This window comes from Chinchilla lanigera, unplaced genomic scaffold (genome assembly GCF_000276665.1).
Source record: "Chinchilla lanigera isolate Chin_1 unplaced genomic scaffold, ChiLan1.0 scaffold00046, whole genome shotgun sequence".
In the NCBI taxonomy this organism is placed as follows: domain Eukaryota; kingdom Metazoa; phylum Chordata; class Mammalia; order Rodentia; family Chinchillidae; genus Chinchilla; species Chinchilla lanigera.
The window spans coordinates 18917245-18925609 of record NW_004955447.1 but is presented as its reverse complement, the minus strand read 5'-3'; the positions used below and the strand labels follow the sequence as shown (position 1 = coordinate 18925609).

At 36.9% G+C, this 8365-nt stretch overlaps 1 protein-coding gene across 6 annotated transcripts in view; it reads right to left on the bottom strand.

Moving 5' to 3' along the window:
• Positions 1-8365, bottom strand: part of Fryl (FRY-like) — a 266366-nt gene that overhangs the window by 257127 nt on the left and 874 nt on the right. The gene's annotated exons all lie outside the window — the stretch shown is intronic.

The window sequence follows — 8365 nt, the reverse complement described above, 5'->3', positions numbered from 1 at the left end:
GTATAGTAATAGACTCAGTGAAAGGCAAGGCTCTGGATTCTGCTCCCAATAACACACACACACACACACACACACACACACACACACACACCATACACACGTACACAGTCCATAACACCTAAAGAAATATATATTCAAGGCAATCTCTGTCAAAAACCCAAGACATTCTTTGCAGATAGAGGAAAAACAACTTTAAAATTTGTATGGAACCCCAAAAGATTCCAAACAGCAATTCTGTTGGGGGGGGGTAAAGGGTGGAAGCATACTTCCTAATTTAAAATTATATTACAAAGCTATCATTAAAACAGTATGGTACTGGTACAAAAACACAAACTTCTTTAGTTCCTTAAATGGAAATTAAAGATACCCAGACAGAAGAGAGATCTCAAAAATAAATCCAAACCTATATAGCCAATTAATTGCTTCAGAAGGGCAGGTAAATGTGAGGAGGGGAAGGGAATGAAAAATAAAACGTAAGATGTGTTATAAACATGTACCAACTCCCCACAATAAATGTAATCATTATAGACTGCAAACAGGTACTAATAAAACATAATAGAAACACAGAAAGGCACCACTAAGACACAATAGAAAAAAAATAGTCTTCAATAAATGGTGCTAGGGAAATGGGATTTCTACTTGCAGAATAGTGAATCTGAACCCTTACCTTACACAAAAACCAAGTCAAAATTGATAAAACACCTAAATGTAAAACCTGAAACCATACACTCCTAGGAGAAAGTGGAGGGGAAAGCTCCTTGACATTGGCTCTAGCGATGATTTCTTAGATATTACATCAAAAGCTCAGGCTAAAAGGATATAAATAATGAAGCAACTTTCACATTTGGTAAAAATATCTGTTAATTATGTATGAGATAAGGGGTCAACAGTCAAGATTTATAAAGAATTCATTTAATTGAATAGCAAGAAAACATATAACTGGATTTTTTGTTTTGTTTTGTTTTGTTTTTTGTTTTTTGTTTTTCTCCAGTACCGGGAACTGAACTCACGACCTTGCGCTTGCCAGGCAGGCGCTTTTGCCGCTGAGCTAAATCCCCAGTCCCATATAACTGGATTTTAATAAACATTCCTCTAAAGGTGACATAAAATGGCCAACAGATACATAAAAGGGTGTTCAGCATCCTTCTGCCATCAGGGAAACTCAAATTAGTACCACTGTGAGGTGCCATCTCATACTTGTTAGAACAGGCATTATCAAAAAGACAAGTGATAATGAGTGTTGGTAAGAATGGAATAAAGGGAACCCTTGTTCATGTCACTGCTGGCAGAAATGCAGCTTGGCATAGCCACTACCGAGAACAGTACAGAGATTCCTAAAGAAATGTAAAATAGAACTACCGTATGACCCAGCAATCCCTCTTCTGGGTATGTAATGAGCACCTTGCAGAGACAGCCAGCTGCACTTCCATGCTCACTGCAGCATCATCCCCAATAACCACAACACAGAAATAACTTGGGCATCCATCAGTGGGCACATAAAGAAGCTGTGGTGTATCTGTACATAATGAATTATGATTCTAACTCAAAAAAGGAGGAGCTCTTGCCATTTACCGCAATGTGGATGGACCTGGAGAACACTGCTAAATGAAACAAGCCAGACACGAGTCAGACTTACTAATATGAATACAAGAGCTTCATTTTCAGGAATGTTAAATATCCATAAGTAATTACACCATCTCGTTATATCTTTCTCTATCATCCAGACACATGACCTATTCCTAACAGTCCAAAACTAGGAAAGAAGCATTAAAAATCCAATATAACTAGGTCCTAGCAATACAGCTCCACACACAATTGCTCTGGTTCCTCACTCAGAATGATCTGCCACTATTCAACAAGTGTGGTTATATGTTCTGTTCTCACAGCCCACTGAAAGCATCAAATAAGCAAGAGAAAGACACTACTACAGGCAGATGCAATGGGAGCCAAGAAAGACACAACAGCTACAAGTAAAATAATAAGTAAATCAAACCCCAAAACCAGACACAGTTTAATAAGAAATGGGTTTCCCAAACAAACAAAATGTGGTGGTCTGTACACACTGCTGGCCAGAACCCTAACGACTGATTTTCTTCTGCAAATAAATTGTTGTGAGTTCACTAACATTCCACGTACATAAATGGAAACATCAAACTAACATTTTTATCAGTATTATAGACATGACAATCCACCTTAAATTTTAAAATGAAGAATAAAACTACAAACTAAACTATCTTTCCAACATCCTTTGGTATTGAACTGAGTGAAATCATATCTGAAGGTTACCATAACATAAGGAGACCTATGAAAAACAAAACAAACGAAGGAATCAGGAGAAGTTAAAATATTATGCTGAAATCCATTCAGGGAACAAAGAATATACGTGAGTATTTCACAAATCTGGAAAATGAAGCTGGAGTTGGTAGAGTGCTTGCACTGTAGTAATACTAAAAATGAGGTTATATTGCAGTAGGAGAACAAAATACTGTTCTTTTTCATCAATTTTCAGATGTCCTTTAAAAACAATTAAAAACTTCCCTGGAGTATGAAGGCTATGAAATAGTGATGTATCTTATTACTGCTGTCATCCAACAACAGGATATAGTTGGTAAAAACTTTCTATTGATACCTCCTAGGAAGACCAAAAAAGCACAAGAATTAAGATGTCTTAGGTTTGATCAAAAATGGTCACTCAAAATAATCTTAAGAAGACAAAGACTCAAGCAGAAAGCTCTAACACAATAATCAAAGGAGATAATTACAGAAGATCCTCAAAAAATAAACTGTACCCTGCAACCTTAAGAGTACATAAAATAATTTTCACATTACTTAGTAAGCAGTCAATAAACTTAACTATTATTATTATAAGATGGAAAATAAGGACTAGAAGAGCTGAGGAAAATATCCATGATCATACTGATCAAGCAATCAATAAGAACTTATTAAAGGCCCACCAGGTCATCTGCAACGTGCACAGGTGATACAAGTTCATCACGACCAACCTATGAAGCACTGTTATTAGTCAACCAGTACAACACTGCGGCACAGTAAGGGGCAAAATTCACATTACATTCAATAATGAGTAGAATTTACTAAGTATTTTTAACGTTTTTTAAAGTGCTGCCCTTTATTTAAGCCTAGTCTACACAATGTGAAATTGTTTAAGAGTCATCAAATGATTAAATAAGTATAAACATTGTCATCAAAATGAGTCTAATGATTTTCCTAAGATAAAAAGTCTCTTCCCATTATTGTCCATGCATAGGTAGAATAAGGATTTGATAAATTTCTGTTTGAAGAAAATCTTTCTGGACTTGGAACTACACACAGCATAAAAACACCCACCTGGAGATACTCCTAAGATTTATACACATTTAGGGGACCAAGTTACACATGAATATACATTTACTAAAATATTATTTTTCATCTACACAAAATGTCCAGAACAGGCAAAGATAGAATGTAGACCTGTGGCTGCCTAGGGCTGGAGGGCGAGGTGGGAAAAGGATTGTGATGAAAGTTCTAAAGCCAGACTGTGGTTAATGCTGGCTCTGGGATATACTAAAAACCACTGAAATGTATATTTTAAATAAGTGAATTGTATTATGTGAGCTACACTTCAATAAAGCTGCTATTTTAAATTTTTAATTCTTCACAAAATGACAAGTCAGAATTGTGACATGATACTTAAACTCCAGAAGACCCACCCTACCATCAGGTACTTTTCTGGCCTGGCTGACCCCATCCTGAAAGTCCCACATAGGCCCTTTCTCAACAATTAATCCAACCCCTTTCATGAGGGAGGGTTTGTTTATTTCCTCTACAAATATTGCACTTGCCCTACAAGTGTGGGCCAGGAGTAGGTAGGAATCTATTCTGTAAGTTAAAAACATTTCATACTACATTTTAATACAAATAATTTTTCAAAGCAATTCCTTTCATAACAAAAAATCCTGATAAAGACATCTATTTTAACATTTAGGCTTAAAACAAGCCTAAATGTGGTGTTACTATTCACTTGATAAGATTCAGTTATAGCCTCTCAACAATGTTCTTCAAGATGGATGAATTCTGTAAAGTAAGGAAAGGCACATCTATATTTGCAGAATTTCAGAAATAATCTGCCTGATAGGAAGAGCAGTGGTTGCAATCCCAAAATACAACCCCAGGGCTCACACTCAACAGGCTCCACAGGCCTTAACCCACCTCCTGTGGAAGGCCAGGTCAGTTTACTAAAATAACTTGGACGAAGTGATACAGATCAGTAAACTAGCGGGTAGATAATACAGCTGATGTCATCACACATCGTAAAGCACCCACTGCCAATGCCTACTTTGTTGCTGTTGTTTTTAATTTTTTTTTTTAAGACAGGGTCTCGCTATGTAGCTCAGGCTGGCCTCAAACACTTGCTTCAGCCTCCTGAGTGCTGGGATTACAGGCACACACCTCCACACACAGCCCTCAGTGCCTATTCTGGTACACACAGTAGGTGCAATCCTCAAAAATTTTGCTAATGAATGGAAATTATCTGACTGGTTAGGCCACCTCACAGCTTGCAGCTAAGCTTTCTCTTTAGGAACCTTTGGAAAACCTTTTTCTCCTCTGGGCTAGCTTAAAGCAGCAACTACAACAGATCTCAAACATTTCATTAGCCTAAATTTTAATGCCTTTATCATAATTACCAATCTAAAGTTAGAATAAAGCCTTCTGTGATCATAAACAAACATATATTTCTTTGGGTTACTGTGTGGAGTATATTGGCAGTCTCAGAGTAATTTTAAGGTTTTTTCTAGAGATGAGAAGAATCAAATTATACTTAACATGTACTTCAAAAATATTTTAGGATAAAGACAGGTAAAATATTCTAGCATATCAGTTTTGATTAATTTTTGAAAGGATTTTGGTCTACATTTAAACACATTTTACTAAAGGTAAAACAATTACAGAGCTTGGAGAAATTAACAATAAGTAAGTATATAAAAATAATTAGCTTTTGTTATTCCCAAAAAGCACAACTTAACTAAATAAAACTTTCAAGGATGAGTTTAAAATAGTCCTTTTTGTAGGACATGTTCCACAAAAAGGCCAAGAAAGCAAAATACATGTGCTGTCAAGGGTAAACGATGTGTGTGTACGGAACATGCTGCTGTCATGTGTGCAGACTGCCTTAGGTGTGATAATTAAAGTAAAGATTATTTCTTTTTTGGAGTGCTATTGATATTTTCATTGTAGTTCATATGAGAATTTATTTTTGATACTCTTTTTTAGACTGTACACCAAAAATCAGTCAATGTTGAAATTTTTGATGCTTTTTTATAAACAATAAATATTAAAAAGTAAAAAAAAAATAAAATAAATAAAATAGTCCTGAGGGTAAAAGTAGTAGGGCAAAGACTGGAAGAATAATCAGCAAATCATTAGCAATAGTTAAAATGTGCTAAAGGCAGTGGTAGGGAGCATAACATTTCTAAAGTATACATTTCTTTCATATCAATGTCATACAATGACCATGTGAAACTTTGATGATATATATTTTCCTATTTAAGCTTCTTTACTGTTCACGGTTTATGGAATATTGGTGGGCTAATAAAACTGCTCATATACTCTAGGCAACAGTAAAAATGATACGTCCTAACATCTGTTAATGATTTTCACCAAACTGCAATCTAATGAAGGACATGTACTCATAGCCATACTATAACCAACATACGGCCACAGCCTAGACTGCACGAGGATTATATGCAAGAGTCGTCACTTACGATCTTTTTCAAAAGCCAAGGAAGAACTTGGAGGAAAGATGAAGTCTGCCTTTGGGCCAAGGGATGGGCCTCCTTGCTAGGTAACAGTAGCTGCAATTTAGAGCAAACGCCTGCGCCCACTCCCCACATGCAGACACCCTATCCCAAACAAAACTTTACATACAAAACTAGCTCAAGCAGACAATGCACACCCAATCCAAAAATAATTTACAAAAAGTATTTTAAAATCTACTACTAAATATGCTAATGCTATGAAAGTTTTCTCACACCACCCAGGTTTCTTCTATTATTCCAATGTTCCCTTACAATTTTGGCATGAATTTTGAGTCACAGTCACTCTGCATTTGTCACTGTACTGAGATACCCATTGCTTTTTTCCTAAGGGTGGTAATTTTGATTCTTCCTACTAAACTGTGTACATTTGGGCATGAGACTCATCCATTTCTACCTTATCTCCCATAACACTCCTTAAATAAATGGGTACTTAACAAATGTTGACAAATTAAACCTACTTCTAATAGTTGTGATGATAATCATAATCACAAGACACCTCTACAATGGATATTATAAAATTAAATCATTTTTATATACAGAACAATGCACATCCAGATTAACAAATCTTACCCTGACAGTAAGCCAACTGCTGCTATTTGATGTACCTTGTTCAGAAATGTTGAATAAAAATAAATTTTAAAAGTACAGTAAGTATCTCATCTTTGTAGAGCATTATATTTTTATCTTTTTCTGTCACTAAGACCCAAGATAAAGCATTTATTTGGTCACTAGAAAGGCATAAAGTGACACAGCAAATATGCACAGAAATGGTGGACAGTCCAGTTCCCAAGGATTTCAAGGCACATTCCACAACTTAAGAAACATCCTGCAATGTGTACATATAAAACACTGTGTACTGGTCTACAGCTGTAATTGTAGTTTCTCAGGAGGCTGAGACAGGAGGACAGAAAATCTGAGGCCAGCCTGGAAAACCTAGCAAGACTCTGTTTCCCAAAAAAAATTTTTTTTAAAGATTGGTCCATGCATCACAGCGGTAGCATTTGCCTAGCATGTGCAAGGACCTAGGTTCAACCCCTGGGCCAAAGAGGTTTAAAAAAAATATATAGAACACATATCAGGAAAAAAACAGGTTGTCCAAGAAATATAGCCTAGGTATTTGAAGATAATTCTTTCTGAACATTGTCTTTTCATGTCTTCTTTTTAAAAAGCTTGAAATTCTCTCCTGTATTGTTGAAATAAGCAAGTAAGTAAACAAGACAAAAATTTTGAAATTTGTTTTTTAACAGTCTACTTTTTATAATGCAATGGAAAGGAACTATTATACCTAGAAGCTCGCCTTATCTCCTTATCACAGATCAAAAGAGAAAAAAAGGACTATGAAGTGTAACAATGCTAGACACCATCAAGATGGCTACAAAAAGACTGTTGTGTCTTTGTTTTCTAATTTCTACAAAAAGAATAGTCTTTCAAACATCACTATCTGAAATTGGCTTTCAGTTTCCCAAGTATAGCTTCTTTGTTGTTACTACTGAACCTGGCAATTTATGTTCCACAAGTCTCAGAAGCTACTAAATTGAGACTGAAGTAATCAATAAACACATTTAAAAGCTAGGGTTGCTGAAATCAAAAACAAAACCTAAAACAGGTGTCCCAACAAATTCGCCCTCCCTAAAGAAGTAATTTTTTAAAATACTGTAACTCAGAATGTAAGAGAAAGCAGGATGAAAAGCTACTTTTGATAATGAGTAGTTAAAGAAAGACTACAGAATAATACACTCAAGGCTACTTTGTTTATAGAGTGGTAACTTGCACATGCAAGTTTTCTACAAAGAAACGCACAAGGAAAAAAAAGGTTAAAATTGAATGCTTATAAAAACACTTCTAAATAAGGCCTCTAACATGGGACACATTGTTTCTGATTTCTGATACAAGTACTGACAGGTGCAGCAGAGTGATAATGCTGAAAATTAAAAGACCTCATAACTGTTTCATCAATAGTAAAAGTTGCTGTTGCTCATCGTCATGCCTAAACTTTAATAGTAGAAATCGACTTTATAGATGCTATCTGCCAAGCCAATCTTATTCCCATCTAGTCTTCCCCTAATCCGACAGACTCCGGCAACCTGTTTTGTTATGATTTCCTCCTTCCACAAGTGTCTCAGCCAGTACAGTCCAGGTAGTATTTCCCATAGTTCAAAGGTTAGGGTAAACTCAGTTCTCTCTAGAGCTCTTGCCTCTCAAAACACATACCTCAAGCCTCCTCCCCGCCACCCCCAAATCGGGTCCCAGCAGAGGTCCCACACAACTGCAAATCCGTAAGAAATGTGATTTTAGGGGCATGTCGAGGAACGACAGCGGGAGGGCAGGAAAAACCCAGAACGATCAACGAGCATTTCGCCCTCCGAATCAGCCTCTGCGAATGCAGGAAACGAGGCTATGCCGAACCTGCGCCCGGAAGCAACAACTTCCAGCAATCGGCGAAGAAAAGTTGCAAGGGAGAGAGCTCGGCGCCCAGACAGGGCAGGCCAGGCCGGCCTGCGGGCGGCGGCTGCGGCGGCGCGGTGGGGCCGACCCGGGCTCCGGAAGGCTCC